The sequence below is a fragment of the Protopterus annectens genome, chromosome 9.part0 (assembly GCF_019279795.1).
Source record: "Protopterus annectens isolate FY-2018-M chromosome 9.part0, PAN1.0, whole genome shotgun sequence".
Classification (NCBI taxonomy): domain Eukaryota; kingdom Metazoa; phylum Chordata; order Ceratodontiformes; family Protopteridae; genus Protopterus; species Protopterus annectens.
This window is the reverse complement of record NC_056743.1, coordinates 1,359,165,498-1,359,181,403: the sequence shown is the minus strand read 5'-3', so window position 1 is coordinate 1,359,181,403 and position 15,906 is coordinate 1,359,165,498. Positions and strand designations below refer to the sequence as shown.

The 15,906-nt window shown below is 39.1% G+C and overlaps 1 long non-coding RNA gene across 1 annotated transcript in view; it reads right to left on the bottom strand.

Annotated features, from left to right (window-relative positions):
- LOC122812079 overlaps positions 1-12,053 on the bottom strand; it is a 216,122-nt gene extending 204,069 nt beyond the window's left edge. Inside the window, exon 1 of the long non-coding RNA XR_006366335.1 lies at positions 11,765-12,053. This is a non-coding gene — a long non-coding RNA (uncharacterized LOC122812079). The remainder of the gene's footprint in view (positions 1-11,764) is intronic.
- Between the last annotated feature and the right edge of the window lie 3,853 nt (positions 12,054-15,906).

Below are 15,906 nucleotides of genomic sequence, written 5' to 3'. Positions count from 1 at the left end.
AAGTTGTCTGTAAAAATGAGTTGGGTATAGATCAGATGTTGGGGAAGTTCTAACCACTTTAATTGTAAGGATGAGCAATGGTGCAACCTGTGGTGGGAGTTAGTGGCAAATTTGGCTATTTTGCTATAGGAAGATTCAAGTTTGGAAAGTTCAGTTTTGCTAAGTGTGGTAAAGATGTGAGAAGCATAGAACAGAGTAGATAGGAGGTGACTTCTGGAGATATCTAATCTGGCTTAGTTAGTAAGAAATGTCTTAATGCGGTAAAGAGAGCCAAGTCTGATATGTGTTTTTAGATGGATTGAGTTATGTGAATATCAAATTTCAGTTTGTTGTCAATGATAACACCTAGTAGCTTAGTTTGAGAGGTGGCATTTATGTGTGTGTTGTTAGAGGAATGTATGTGGAAGGCAGGAGGTATGGATGATTTGGTGGGGAGAAAAAACATAAGCATGGTTCTGCTAGGGTTCAAAATAAGATTAGATTTGTTTAGCCAAGATTCAACTTGTAAAAAGGATTGTTGTGTGATTTCCAGTAGCTGTGAAAAGGAGGATGCATTACATATAAGGGTCGAACAATCTGCACATTGAATAACTGAGGCTAGATGAGTAGATTTATGTAATTGATTGGTGAATATATTAAAAAGGAGGGGTCCTAATATGGAACCTTGTGGGACTCCAATATTAACAGGGAGTAAAGATGATAGATCTTGTTTCCACCTGACAGCTTCTTGGCGTTTAGTTAGGTAACTATGGAACCATGATATGGTAGCATGACTGATATTCAAAGTGCCTAGTTCTGACAAAAATTTCTGATGTCAGACTGTGTCAAAGGCCTTAGCTAGATCAAGAAAGATAGCAGAAACAAGTTTGTTTTGGTTTCTGTAATGATTTATGGTGTTAGTAAAACTTAGAAGGGCGGTTGTAGTGCTGTGGTGTGGGTGAAAACTATGTTGAGTATGGGATAGGAGGTTGTTTGATAGTAGGTGATGTAGAAGTTGGGAGTGAATGCATTTCTCAAGTATTTTAGAGAGGGGTGAACGGATAGCAATTGGTCTATAGTTTGTATTGACCCTTAAGTCTTTCATGTTGTGGAAAACTAATGGAGAAAATAATGTTATATGTTATTGCCAGAACTGGATAGGTTGGGACTTGAAACCATATATCAGCATGTATATGTTGAAAACAGATCTATTACCACCTGTAACATGATGGTCTATAACAATATAATAACAGCTATTTATAAAAAGATTGTGCTGTGATGTAATTTATATAGCTTTAACTTCAGCATTTGACAGGGTCATACACAAAACACTTATCAATAAATTAATACAGCTAGGTATTGATGTACTCTTGATAAGATGGATAGCTGCATGGCTTACAAATAGGATATGGCAAGTATCATACAGCAAGTGGACAGGTGAAATCCTTGGCTACAGTCAGGGTGTCCCACAGGGCTCTGTCCTAGGCCCTTACTTGTTTAGATTGTATCTTTCAGACCTATTTTTTTCATCTGAGGTGTTCTATAATCTATATGCAGATGACCTGAAATTAGGTAAACTGATTACATGTGCTACAGATAAGACATGTCTACAAAATAACTTGACTAAATTGACCATTTGGGCACAGGAGAATAATATGCTAAGAAATACATCAAATACTAAGCATATGAGATTTGGGAGACATAAATTGAAAGGTGAATATTTAGTACAGCACACAATGATTGAAACTGTAGACTCATTTAAGGACCTAGGTATATGGGTAAATTCAGCTATGAGTTTTCTAATCATGTCAACTAATTGGTTAATGATAGTTATAGAACTATAGGTTATATAAAAAAATTTATAAAGTCTAGGAAATCAAAAATAATGACGTCATTGTTTGTTAGTTATATTAAACCCAAACTTGAGTATAAAATAACAATATGAAAACCCTATAAGAAACCAAGCATGAGTACACTGGAAAGAGTAGAGCGGAAATATACCAAGGGCATCCATGGATGTAAAAATTTAAGTTATTATGAAAAACTAAAATATCTGAACTTGTACAGTGTCTCTTACAGATATCTAAGAGGAGATCTTATTCAGGTATATAGGGCATTTAGAGACAACTATCTCTGGGAATGTTTGGGGTTATCAAAACTTACTAGAGAATCATCAGACAACCTCTGTAGAAGATTCTATAGGAATGAGAAGTGCAGTAATTGTTTCTATGACAGAATAGCTGATGCATGGAACAGACTACCTAATTACATTAAAGCAAGTACTAGTTTAGATGTTTTTAAGAACAGCCTGGACACTTATTATGGGAGCAAGTGATTTGGTATATTGGCAAGTTAGAAGGGCATTAATGCCTGTGCTTGAAATATTTGTATGTATGTATGTATGTATGTAACAATGTGTGTAGTGCTTTACTGGAGAGTTCATCACTTTTATAAGACTGAATGGTGCCATTGTGTCAGATATGATTATATAACACTTAGCATTCCTTCTGTCATTACTTTATTAAGGGTCCTGATGAGTGCCACAGTCTGAAATGAACACCGCATGACCTCTCCATTGTAGTTGTAAGTCATGAGCCTATACTGAAGGTCATTATCCAGCCAGGTACCAGAAAATTAATTTATTAGTTTCAGCCTACCAGATGAGGTCTCTACCTTTATGTGTACAGACAACCTGACACTGCTAACTTTGTAAACAATCACTGTATACTACCAACTAATTGATCACTTAACTAGCCATCTGGCTTCCAATCTGGTCAGAATTCTGGAGCAGAAGAATTGTAAACAGATCTATGCCCAGTCTGTTAATCTCCTAAACACAGCCATACCAAAACAACACTATTAACAATTGCTTCTGCCAACAATATCATGGTAGATGTAAACCACACAAAAATATTGGGTATCATTGATGATCAGTTGAAATTTGACCACCATGTATCACACGTGGTTAAAAAAACTCATCAAAAATTGGTACATTATATATAGTAAAAATGCACCTCACCAACATAGCCAGAAGATATACAGACTCCACTTTCTTATTTCCATCTCTCCTCTATGCTGCTCCAGACTTCCTTAACTTTCATTTCTCACAACTGTCCAAACTTGAGTGATGTTAAAATAAAATAGCCAAATTTATAGTGAACTATAAGAATAGTACACACTACCACCTAGCCCCTGGAGAATTTAACTGGATAGAACAACCACATCACCTAGCTCTTTCTCAGGTAAATACAATATATAGAATTATCTGTACGCCAGAAAATTACCCAGCCCTTAACAACTTAATGCAGCAATACTTAAACAATAAAATTTTACAGTCTACAAAATAAACACTAATCACTATAACCAAGTCATGTAATCCTGTAAGTGTCTGTCTGTATTCAAATAGTGTGGCTGAACTATGGAACCCCATTTTACTACCTTTAAAATCTATTCAGAATCCAAACTCATTTAAACCACAACTAAAACTTCACATATCACATCAATGGATGTGCTCCTTTATAAACACAACTAAAAATCCACCTGTCAAATTAATGGATCTGCGCCTGTATACCTCCAGGATAAATGATGCTGCAATCTTCATCATGCCATATCATCAATCCAGTTCTTTTCACTCAGAATCCTATGCCCCACAGCCAGTCTTCAACAATGCCTGAGTAGTTTTACTATCATTTCTCAACCACATACACAGTTTTGAGGCACTGCTTGCCACCCCTGCTCTAAACCTCAAATGGAAATATTGTGATAGAGATATATAATTGTCTAAGAACTTGCTTATACCCCACCTCTTCACTACAATATTAACATTTTCTGTCCTATCATGTTCCATCCCTTGCTTCCATTTCTTTGAACCACTAACCAGAACTGCTATTATCTATTTGATAAAGACTAAGTTGGTTTAAAGAATACATACTCAGGAGTCATGAAACATTAAAAAACTGCAGTAAAATCTTATCAATGTTCTATGTTATTTTTTCATCGTGTTTATTCAATCAAAGATGATAAACAACAAAATGCATTCAGAACTAAGCTTTATTCCCACAAATGAGATGGCAATAACTAGAACAATAACACATGATAATAGTGTGACTGTTTTAATAGTGGACTTCCAAATGGAGTTTTACCAAAGGCAAGTTGTCAAAGGGCATTTGTCAAAATATACAAATGGAAGAAAGTAGGTAGTCAAAGATCCATTTGAAATTCAGTTCATGCACCAGTATATGGTCCACCACTGGTCAGATGTGATAACCATATTAAAACTGTATTGGCTCTGATTGTTTTCTCCCCTCTAATTACTTTTTGTCTGAACTTAATTCTACCTTAGAGTGAGAATAGCAACGTTAGGAAGGGTCCCAAGGAAACAGGCCCCTCAACCCACTAAGAGAAACTGTGAGGGATGGGGGATCCTACTGTACAAAAATGGATATGTTTCATGGGTATACTGATATGGTGTTAGAAAGAATGCTAACACTAAATGCTTTTGCTTTCTGGTCAAAACATTACAGTTTGCCTGTGTGTTCATGGGTTTGTGTGTGTGTGTGTGTGTGTGTGTGTGTGTGTGTGTGTGTGTGTGTGTGTGTGTGTGTGGGTAAAGCAAAGTCATATTTCAGCTTAAACACACAGACATCTTACTAGTTGCAGTTTACTGGCATATGATAGATTAGCTGTGAGCTATACCACATCCATACAAAAGTACGACTCTTGGAAACTGCAGTGCTGAAAAAGTAAAAATGCAAAATAATGTGTACAAAGATTAAGATGAAAAAATAATTATGAATTGAATATTTTGCTTACTAAGGGAGGAAAAGAGAAGCAAACAGAAAGAGAAAAAACCTTCAAATGAAATCTAATGTAAACAATAAACAAATGATATAAAATAAAGACAAGACTTGGTTCTGACAGGTGACAGAACATAGCAATGTAGAGTGGCCATTGTCCCAGAACAGAAAATCTATATAGCAACTATGCAATATTTGGCATGGTACTAGAGAGTAATTCAAGCCAATATTTTGATATAAAAATACAAAGCATGTAATAATGGGATTGGACAGCAGCAGGCCACTTGTACTCATAGGTTCATAGGTTCATTGGATGATACTAGGCTATTGACCCGGAGGCCATTATAAGCCTAGCCAAGAATTTCGCCCATGTTTCCTCAAAATCAGCACCTGTTTCCGCTGTCCAGCAGGGACACAGATGGGATTCCAGGGGTATATTTTCTCTTTCCCATCCAGACGTCCAGGTTCCAGTTAAAGAAGGGTAGAGAGGTACTCTGCTTGACATGGAGATGGAGTGTATTCCACAGATGGGGGAGTCTTTGGGACACAAATCTATCCCGCCAACAAGTTCTATTAATGTCACAGACCAGGTTAAGGCCTTGCGTGTGGGTTGCCCGAGTGGAGTTTGTCTTACAGATATGCATCAACTCCATCAAGGCTGGGTCTGAGATGGCCCTTTATGCCAGACACAGGTCGCCTCTAAGCAGTCTGTATGAGACTGAGTACAGGGACAGGGCTTTTAGCCTATCTGTATAGGATAGGTGTTTCGGACCCTGGATTTTCCTGATCAGGTACATGCCAAAGGGAGCATTGTACTCAATAATGGGTCTAATAAGGGAGGAGTGCAGGGATGTTATAACCTCTTTGTTCCTGGATGAGATACCCTTATTTATGAGGTGGGCCATGTAGAAAGCCTTCCATACAAGGGAGGCAATGTGGTGGTCAAAAGTCAGGTTGCTATCAACCTGGGTGCCCAAGTTCCTCACGACTGATTGCATGCATAGTACATTGTTATTAATGTGATAATTAGTAGAGATGACATTTTTCCCAAAGGAGATAATGATGCATTTCTTGGCATTCAATTTGAGGCCATGCTTCTGGCACCAGTCATTAGTTTGGGTAAGGCCCTCTTGGAGGATGTTCACATCACTAGGGGAATTTAAGACAGCGCCCAGCTTGCAGTCATCTGCAAACTTGGTCAGTCACAGACCACTGGTTTTGGCTTGCACCTCAGAAAAGTATATCCCAAACAGCAAAGGCCCCAAGACTGATCCTTGGGGTGCACCACTCGTCACGGGTCTATTACTAGAGATGGCTTCCCCTACTTTGACTGAGTGGGTTCTATCAGTGAGCCATTTAGCTACCCATCTGGTAATATATGGGTTGATGCCTAGCTGGGAGAGTTTACCTATTATGCCCAAGTTGGGAATAGTGTCAAAGGCTTTGGCTAGGTCAAGGTAGGCAGTGTGCACCATCTTCCCCTCGTCCATGGCTTTGGTGACTGCTTCAAAGAAGTCGACCAAGTTTAACAGGCATGATCTCCCTTTGACAACACCAAACTGTGTAGAGTCAAACATTTGGAAGTTGCCAAAGTCCTTGTTTATAAGATCCATAATAATGTGTTCCACGTCCTTGCAGATCAGGCTAGTTAGGCTGATGGGCCTATAATTGCCTGGGTCAGTGGACGCTCCACCTTTGAGTAGAGGGATGACAGTGGCTGTCCTCCATTCAGCTGGGATGATGCCGGTGCTCAGGCTTTGGTTGAATTGGGTGTCTAACAGAGCTGAGAGCTCATGCTTGAGTTTATGTAGGATACAGCCAGGGATGTTATCAGGTCCCATGGAGACTGTATTTTTTGCCTTTGAGAGGGCATTAAGGACCTGCTCCCTGGTGATGAAGGGTGGGGAGCAGGTGTTGGGGATGGTCTGGTTTACTGATGGGGGTATGGGGGTGAAGTTTTCACTGAACCTGTCTACCAGCAGGTTGGCTATATCTATGGCATTTGTGTATGTGGTGTTATTGACCACCAGTTCAGAACAGATTTGGATGTTGCCTTTGAGACTGTGGACATATGTAAAGAAGGCCTTGTGATTGTCCTTGGTGGATGTGGCCAATTTGGACTCAAAGTTAGCCTTAGAGGATTTCACCTGTTACCTTATTTGCTTGTTCAGACAAGGGAGAGATTGCTTACAACTTGGCAACTGCTTCTTCTTAGCCCTGGACAGCAATTTTTCCTTCAGTTATAGAGTTTGTTTATTGTTGCTGTCTACCAGACAGGTTTACTCTTCCTTGAGGAAGATGATTTGGTCCTGTCAGGAATTGCTGCTTCCATACAGCTATGTAGGTGTTGATATAGTTTTTTGGTGTAGGCTTGGACATTAGTGCTAGGTCCAACTGAGGGGTTGGTGGCTGTGAAGCTGCTTATACCTGTTCTGAGTAGTCAGCTTTGGAAAAGTTTTTGCATTTGACCCTGACGGGGGGGGGGGGGGTCAGGTGAGATGGTGACTTCAAAAGTGATCGCTTTATGGTCGGATCTTACCAAGGAGGATGACACTGTAGGAGTGCTACAGTGGCTACTCATGTTGGTTAGGACCAGGTCCAGGATATTTTCACCTCTTGTAGGGATGTCGACCAGCTGATCCAATGCACTGGCATTGACGAAGATGTGGAATCTCTGGGCATTCATGTTTGGGCTACAATAGGTTTTCCACTCTATGGTTGGGTAGTTAAAGGCACCCAGGATCAGGATAGAGGGTTGAATCTTGATGGATTCAAGTAAGTCCAGATAGGTGGAGTGGGCATCCTGAGTCATGGTTGGGGAATTGTAGCTAGCTATGATTTGAATAGGGGTTTTGTCAATAGTTAACTGCATTTGGAGTATCTCCTGTGTGTCATACTGTTTGACCAGCCTGGAGGTGTGTATGTCTTTGATAAATATTGAAACTCCACCTCATTTGGCTTTGTAGCTCTCCGTTTGGGGTCTGAAAGTATGGTAGGATGAGTAACCTGGTAAGGTTGGGGTGCTCTCCACAGCTTTGAACCAGGTTTCAGTGACTGCACAAATGTCAGAATTCTCCAGGGCAAGGAATGCTTGCAATGAGTGCAGTTTCAAGCTAAGACTCATAGCGTTTAGCAGCATGACCTTTAAATTTCATTTATAAGAATTTTTCATGTTGGTAATTTTGTGTTCATAACTTTGCCTAAAAAGGCACTATGGGGGAGCTTGAGCCGTTGCCAGAAGCCTAAAGCCCAGTGGAGATGAAGGCCATCTCTGGCAAAGCATTGCGGTCTGTCAGTCATGTCCTCCCAGGCTGTCAGGTACTGGATACCCTTGTAATGACACCAGAAACTAAGCCAATTGTTAAAGTCAATCATTTTCTGTTTGTATTGAGATATCATTCTGTGTGATGGTAGGATGCTGCTTAAGGCTAGGGGCATACCTGCCTGGGACACATATTCAGCAAGCTCAATCATGTCTCTCTTCATATAGTCCAGAGAGGTATGTCTGAAGTCATTCACACCAACATGGACTATGACAGACTCATAACAGTACATGTTGTTAATAGTTTTGAGTGTGTGCATGATATGGTGGATTCTAGCACCTGACAAGCAACTTACCGTAACTTTTGTGAGGGGCACATCTGTGTGTCTCACAATAGAGTCTCCTATGACTAGTATGTTGGGTTTGTGGTTGGGCCTTAGAGGCTATGAGACACAGATGTGTGTACTATGTGTGATGCTTGGTGCTGTGGGTTGTGATGTGCGTGTGTGTTTTTGCTTCAGAGGTCTCTTTTGTTTAGGTATGTTTTTGTTGAGAACCCCAGCATATGTAGGAGTGTGTTGTACAGATGTCGGTGGTGTTAGAGGTATGGAGTTCATAGTGTTTGTGCAGACAACCTTCTCAGTGCCAGATACACTGGCTTGTGACTGAGACAGCAAGGATTCTAAGTTCTTAATGTGATTGCATCTCTCACATATTGTGATCCTAGGTTGTAGAAGTAGAGTGTTGTCTGTGTACATAAGGCAGTTGCTACACTGTCTCAGGATGCCCATATCAACCAGACTAGCAGGAGAAACTACAGGAAATTGTCCATCCATGGTTATCAGAATCTGTGGAAGAGAGGTCAGGGATAATAGAGTGGGTACTATCTGAGGAGAGTACCTATAGGTGTGAGTGGGCATGGATAAAATCAATACAATACCTGCAGATGAGGGCCTCACTCACACAGGAGTGTTGGTAAGAGACAAAATGCAACCGAGATACCTCACAAAGGGTTAAAACAGCACAGCAGCAGTGCACAATGGAGAAACAAGCACAAACCCATGCAAATGCTGGGTTTAAATACCACAAAAATGAAAGTAAAATAGAAACACTGGAACTGACGAATCAACCTTTGTCCCTGAGCTCTTAGCTCAACACCCTATGCCAGACCTGTTCCAACCAGTTCACTTACTCCCACTAAGTGCAGGCAGGCCCTGGCCAACACAAGATGGCATAGCAGGAAACATAGGAATCACACAAACAGATCTGAATATAGCAAAACCTGTAACCAGACTATGCTAAAGATATTTAAACTCTGTTTAGGTCAATTTAACATAGGAGAACAGATATACACCTAAATATAACAGTAGCAAACAAGAGCCAACTGGTTTAAACAAATTAACCAATTAACCAATAAAAAAGCTCAAAACTGAACCCTGTTTCAGCAGTCTTCAATCAGACAAGTTCTAACTGCACACTCCTGCCACTATGGTGCAGGGGAACCTTCTCCAAAAATATTTCCTGGATTAGTGCTCAAGTTATACAAACAAAGCTAGATTCAGCAGGTCTGAATCTAGTCTATGCTACAGCAAACAAGGCGCACCAATTTCAGAAAGAAACAGTTCAAATGACCAGGTACAATAAGCCTTTAACCAGCAATTCACAGCTCAGAAGAGCAGAATACCCTCTCCTCCCAAAAGAGTGCAGACCACAAACCTTCTTAATGTAAAATAACTGGTCTGAAGCCCAAGTGCTTAAACCAAAAGGCTTATAATAACAGTTACAGTTTAATCAGGCTACTAACAAGCAGTAATAAATGCATCAGAATAAATACAATTGAGTATTTTTAAGAAGAGACAAAAGCAAAATAAAGTAATAAAGTAGGAAGAAACACAAATACAGTAAAAGCAGATGAATAAAGTGCAATTTTTTTCTTTTTTTAGGTTAAGTGGGAAGGGATGAAACACGATAATTTAAGGATAAGAAACTAATGGGGTGGGCCTTCCCAAATGATCTCTCTCTACTCAATAGAATAAGCTGATGACATGGGACTGGGATGAGTGTCCAAAATGAGACTTATAGTAGGGGTGGGCAACTCAAAAGCCACCAAATTTAAGAACACCACAAGGACTGGGCGAGTGAGAGTGACTCTTAAAACTCCAACAGAACAGAAAGCTTAAAACAAAACAAATGTAATACTAGAATAAGATACAAAATAGAAGTGATCAAATCTTAAATAAAGAGTTTCAAATCAAAATTAAATGCAGAGATGACTGATACTCAGAGCAATGCAGACCACACAAACACTTCATCTAACTACAGATATTTCTAAATAAAAGAACAATGCTGTCTCTCAGGTCCTCCCATTACTTAACTGATGCTATTCACAGTTTGCAAAGGAATTCTTTGGTAACTTTTTTTAAAAAGACCCTAGCCAAGAACTCTTACAACTCCAACAGAACAGAAAACTTAAAACAAATGTAATACTAGAATAAGATACAAAATAAAAGTGATCAAACCTTAAATAAACAGCTTCAAATCAAAATTAAATGCAGAGATGAGTGATACTCAAAGCAATGCAGACCACACAAACACTTCAGCTCAATGTCTAACCAGCCTAGTTGAAAACCAAGTTAAAAAGACACACCCCTGGCTCAGAAAAAGCAATAGCTGAGAAATTCTGAGGCAGTAAATGGAGAAAATAAAGAGATAAAAATATAGAGATAGAAACATATGTACAAATGCAAAGAGGCAATAAAGTGCAAAGCAGATCAATTCTCATGGTTGTATGTTAGAGCGGCAATTCATTTTCTCAGAATACATCTGGGAACAATATGTTGCAATGTACATTGGTACTCTGAACAGCAGTATTAATTTTCTAAATGTATGAACAGATATGATAGGCAAAAGCTGAACTCAATCTAGTCAACAAAATGTAGAGAAAGAAGCAAACATAAAACAAAGCAGGTCAGTAACTTGGAAAGCAGGACACGATAATATAAAGTTAAGAAATAACTAGAAAAAGGCTAAAATGTATAAACACATACATTTCAGCATGTAAGAACCACTTGTTTTGTTAGGCTGCCCATTTCCCCAAACAGGATACAATATTTCAGGTACAGTCTTATTACCTGTACAGAAAAAGAATAACTGCCTATTTTCTACTGATGATCACATCGTATCCTAAAATCCCTTGAGCTACCATTGCTGGAATTTTCTTTTGAATGACAAATTGCAGATTATTCAACATAATTAAATATCACTGTTTCCATTGTAGTTGCTTTTGCTAGCCACCCAAATGCATAGCCCCCCTTTGGTTTTGTTATCCTTGTGCACTATCTGTCGCACATTTGGCCATTCCTAACTTTAAGTTTTTTTTTTTCATTCTACTGATGGGCATGTGTATGCAGACTTAAGACTCTTTAAAAGCACATGGAAATAATCTCAGCTCTAGAAAGAAAGATAGTAGAAAATAAGCTCTTGGCCACAAGTTTACCTGAAATGACAGAAAGGGGTGAGGAATATCAAATATGTAACTAAGACAACAGGGATAGAGAAGATACATGGCCAATGACACAAGACAGACAAAAAGTTACTAAACACCTACAAATAAAAAAGTACAATTGTAGTTAAAATGTCATTTAGTGTTTCCATACAGAATTTATAAAAATTATACAATATAAAATCTAGTACCTCTTTTCTGATTGACAGAACTCCTTGTTCTCACCTTAAAATAGCAGCTGACGATATCTGTTCCTATGATGTTGTTGCTGTTGTATCCCTTTCTTGAGTGGCCCACCTCTCAGACTATATCACCTTCTGCTTGTTCCAAGTGCCCATCTTTGCGTGTTTGTAATGTTCAGCATAAAGCACAACTAACTGCAAGATATCATGAGTTCACCTCACAGGGGAGGCAACCTCCTACATCAATGTCACATCATTATAACGTACAAAGGCACACAAGAGAACTCAAACATAAGGTAAGAAAGTATGCATTACCAACTTTTCTTGTTAAACTAAACTGGAAATGCTGCATTGCTGGTACTGCTAGACACAGTCTTTTGAAGTTTTTTTAAGTAGGACAGAAATTGCTTTCAAATGAAACTGTAGGGGTGGAGTTATACATATTCTCACTTCTGACATTCTTAACAGTTTCGCTTAACAATTAGGCAGAGTTAGAGAGGAAAAAAAATATGTGAATAAATAACTAGTTACACAGATAAAGCTGGATACCTGGAATGACATACAAGACAGAAAGAAAGCAAAACACATAGCTATCGACATCTGATATATAAGAATGCAGACACCTATTGCCTTAGGGACTTTCCTCGTCTCTCTCCATGTTATCATATTTGCTTCAAATGTCACTTCACTTTTGTTTTCACTGAAGTAATATAATCTCTACTTTTTTCCTGGAAATTTCTGCTGAAGTGATCCTTGACTGCCACCCTTTCATCACCCCAGAAGTGCATTGATTATTACAACTCTGGTATTTCTTTTTATTCCTCTTTATCTCTTGCTTCTTTTCAGCAAGGCATCATCAGTGAAGCACCTACCCATTGTTCTCAGCCACACTCCTTCACATTCACAGTACTGTATATGGTGAGCTCTCTGTTCTCTAAAAGGGATCAGAGACACGTGCATGGAGCCGGGTTCAAACTCCGAATCAAAACTACAGATGCACACCATCCACTGTTCCTTGCACACAAACTGAGTTCTGCTGGACTCTTAGTACCTGTGTGAGCTAGGACTGGTTATACCACAGCAATAACATATTTCACACTGACTCTTTTGATGATGCGTTCATATTTTCCACCATTTTTGTCCCACTGTTTTTAAACATGTGTTCCTGAGTAGTATCCCACATTCCTGTTGGGAGCTGGAAGAGATGTGTGATATTTAGTATTCAGATTTTATGCTAATTAGATATCCAGACTGTTCGCTGGATGTACCTACTTTTCAAGGGTTGTTGGACCTATTTTCAATGTCTGCAGGTTGAGAAGAATGCACTTGGTAGGCAACTGACATTCATTAATGTTGAATTATAATGGTATCTGTTGGATTGCCTAATGGTGTTAGACTTAATGAAACTTTAAGGGCTAATAAAAATGTCTACCTATTGTGTTAAATATTGAAACCTACTGCATGCCCTGCTCTATCAAATATCTTACCATCTTACACACCTCACAGACCGCTGAGATCTGCCCAACAAAATCTACTTTCTGTATACAAACCAAAATGTCATGCTGGCCAGTTTCTCCTATCCTTTTCCTTAGCCAAAAAATGGAACTCTCTCCCACCCTCACTACGAATCTCTAAAAACTTTGCACACTTCTAATCCCAGCTCCATTACTACCTGTCCCATAATTGGAAATGTAATTGCACCCTACTTACTTAATCCTGTTAATGCCCCTATTCTGCTAATTGCCTCCTATACATGCACTTCCACATCTACCTCTGCACCTTGCTGTTTTTCCTCTACAGCTTCCTCTCTCTGAATCTAACATAATATAACATCAAAACCTTGAATGTATATAATGTAAATACTGTACATAGCTTTGTAACTCTACTCTCTCTCCCTGTCTGGAAATTTCCTCTTTCCTTTCTACCTAAATATAAGGTTCATGCTAAGAAATACTGCTAACTAGCTACTATATTCATCCCTGACATGTGTGTACTCCACTTTTGCTACTAAACCACTGCCTCTCTCTACTTACACCAGATTTCTTTTTCTTCTAAACAACCACCTCCCTCTCTACTACTAAACGTCCCCTCTTTTCTCTCACCAGAACCTTGAATGTATACTTAGTACACATTGCTCTTTCCTCCTCTATTTCTTCCACATACCACTAAACCTATACTTCTGTCTTTCAAATATTCACTCTTTGCAACTACTAACAGAAGACTTACAATTTCATAGTTTTTAAATATTTGTCAGCTTATTCCACTGCTTCAGTTCAACTTTATGCTGTGCAAATGACTCACTAAGCAACTACGTATATGTCACGAACAGTATTAATTTTTTTTCAATTGTATTTTGCTATATCTCAGTATATAATTCTACACTTGTTTTAAATAATCATAAGTTTGATTTTCTTGTATGTAATATGGAGCTTTTCTCCCCGGGCCTCCACTGAAAATGGGCTCCTTGAGCCCAGTGGACCTCCCTGGTTATCAAACTGGAAATAAATAAATAAAATAAATAAATATTTTACTTTACTTTAAAACTGTTTTGATCTGTGTTGTACTTTCAGCAATATTCTTTAAGATTTCAGTGTTAACATCTCTTCCCCCCTTTACCTCTGCCTCCTTCTCTCTTTATCCCTCTACCTCTCTCTCTTTCCCTCTCTGTCCTTCTCTCTCTCTCTTTCTCTCTCTCTCCCTCTCTGTCCCACTCTCTCTCTTTCTGTGTCTCTCCCTCTCTCTCTCACTCTCTGTCTCTCTTTTATTCTGCTAGCCATGCCGTCTACTTCTGTCATTCATTTATTACACTGTCCTCTCAATGTCAGGTTCAAGTTGCTTTATTTACTGCTGAATATTGTTAATCCCACCTACATTCTGTTATGCTAGATATTAGTCCCATCTTCTTCAGACTCTCCTTGCTCCACGAATTCTGGTACTTTATGTATTACCAGCATTGCTTCTATCTAAGAGTCTAGTGCCCTATGAATCTTCATATTACTTCCTGCCATGAAATACCAATATGGCAGGAGAGGCTTATTCATACAATCCCTGTGCACCACTGGAAACCAGTTCTGTTGCCTTGTTAATTATTCCCCCTGCTCCTTTTAATCAGACTCCCAGGCCTGACAAATTATCATTAATGAACCTTTGACATGAGGGTGATTACAGCTATGACTGACTGAAGGATTGTGAACTAGATCAATGTTCCAATTCTAGAACCAGAGATCCCATCCACAGAAACTGTAGCTGCTTCCCTGTGGATGTATGTCCCAGTGGCCAGGGTGTTTTCATTTTATCTTCATGAATTATTTATTTTCAGTTTTGATAGTAAGATGTGTCTCCTTGAAATTGGTTGTGGATCATTTGAGGATATAGCAGGTCTTTTGTTGTCTGGTGGTCATCTCCTACCTTCACATTTTCTTCATGTGGCTCTTCTCTATCCACATGTCCTTCCTAATTAAGGCATGACCAAACTCTCATTGTGGGACTTGTTTAGGGAATTAAGAGTCAGTCCACGTTACATAGTGTCCAGCACAGTAGAACTGCTACTTGAGGATCATTGCCTCTGTGTCTTAACATGATATTAACTGCAGCAAGAATACCAATGTTAGTGCACTTTTCTCCTTGTAATAAGGATTACTTTCAAGAAAATTACTGATGGTACCTGTCCTGTGCCTTAAAATGATATTGATAAGGATTCCAAATATCACATTTTTAAGCAGGTATAGGAAAGAATGGTAAACTGTATACCTCAACTTCATATTTTTTCTCAGGCTGTGATAAGAGAAGAAATGTTGAAACAGGCTCTCGAATAAGATACTAAAAACACTGAATCCTGGGCTATATTTATTGTTCATATTCAACATCAATTAAACAGACATGCTTGCCTGCACTGGACTGTCTTTCAGTACTGATTTGTAGAGTCATATGAAGGGTCTCAAGCAAACTAAAAGAGCAGCATATTCTTCTTAGTCCATTAAGAGACATAACACAGCCTAGATAATATTAGAGTGTGTGTGTCTGTGTGTGTGTGTGTGTGTGTGTGTGTGTGTGTGTGTGTGTGTGTGTGTGTGTGTGTGTGTGTGTGTGTGTGTGTGTGTGTGTGTGTGTGTGCGTGTGTGCGTGTGTGTGTGTGCGTGTGTGCGTGTGTGTGTGTGTGTGTGTGTGTGTGTGTGTGTGTGTGTG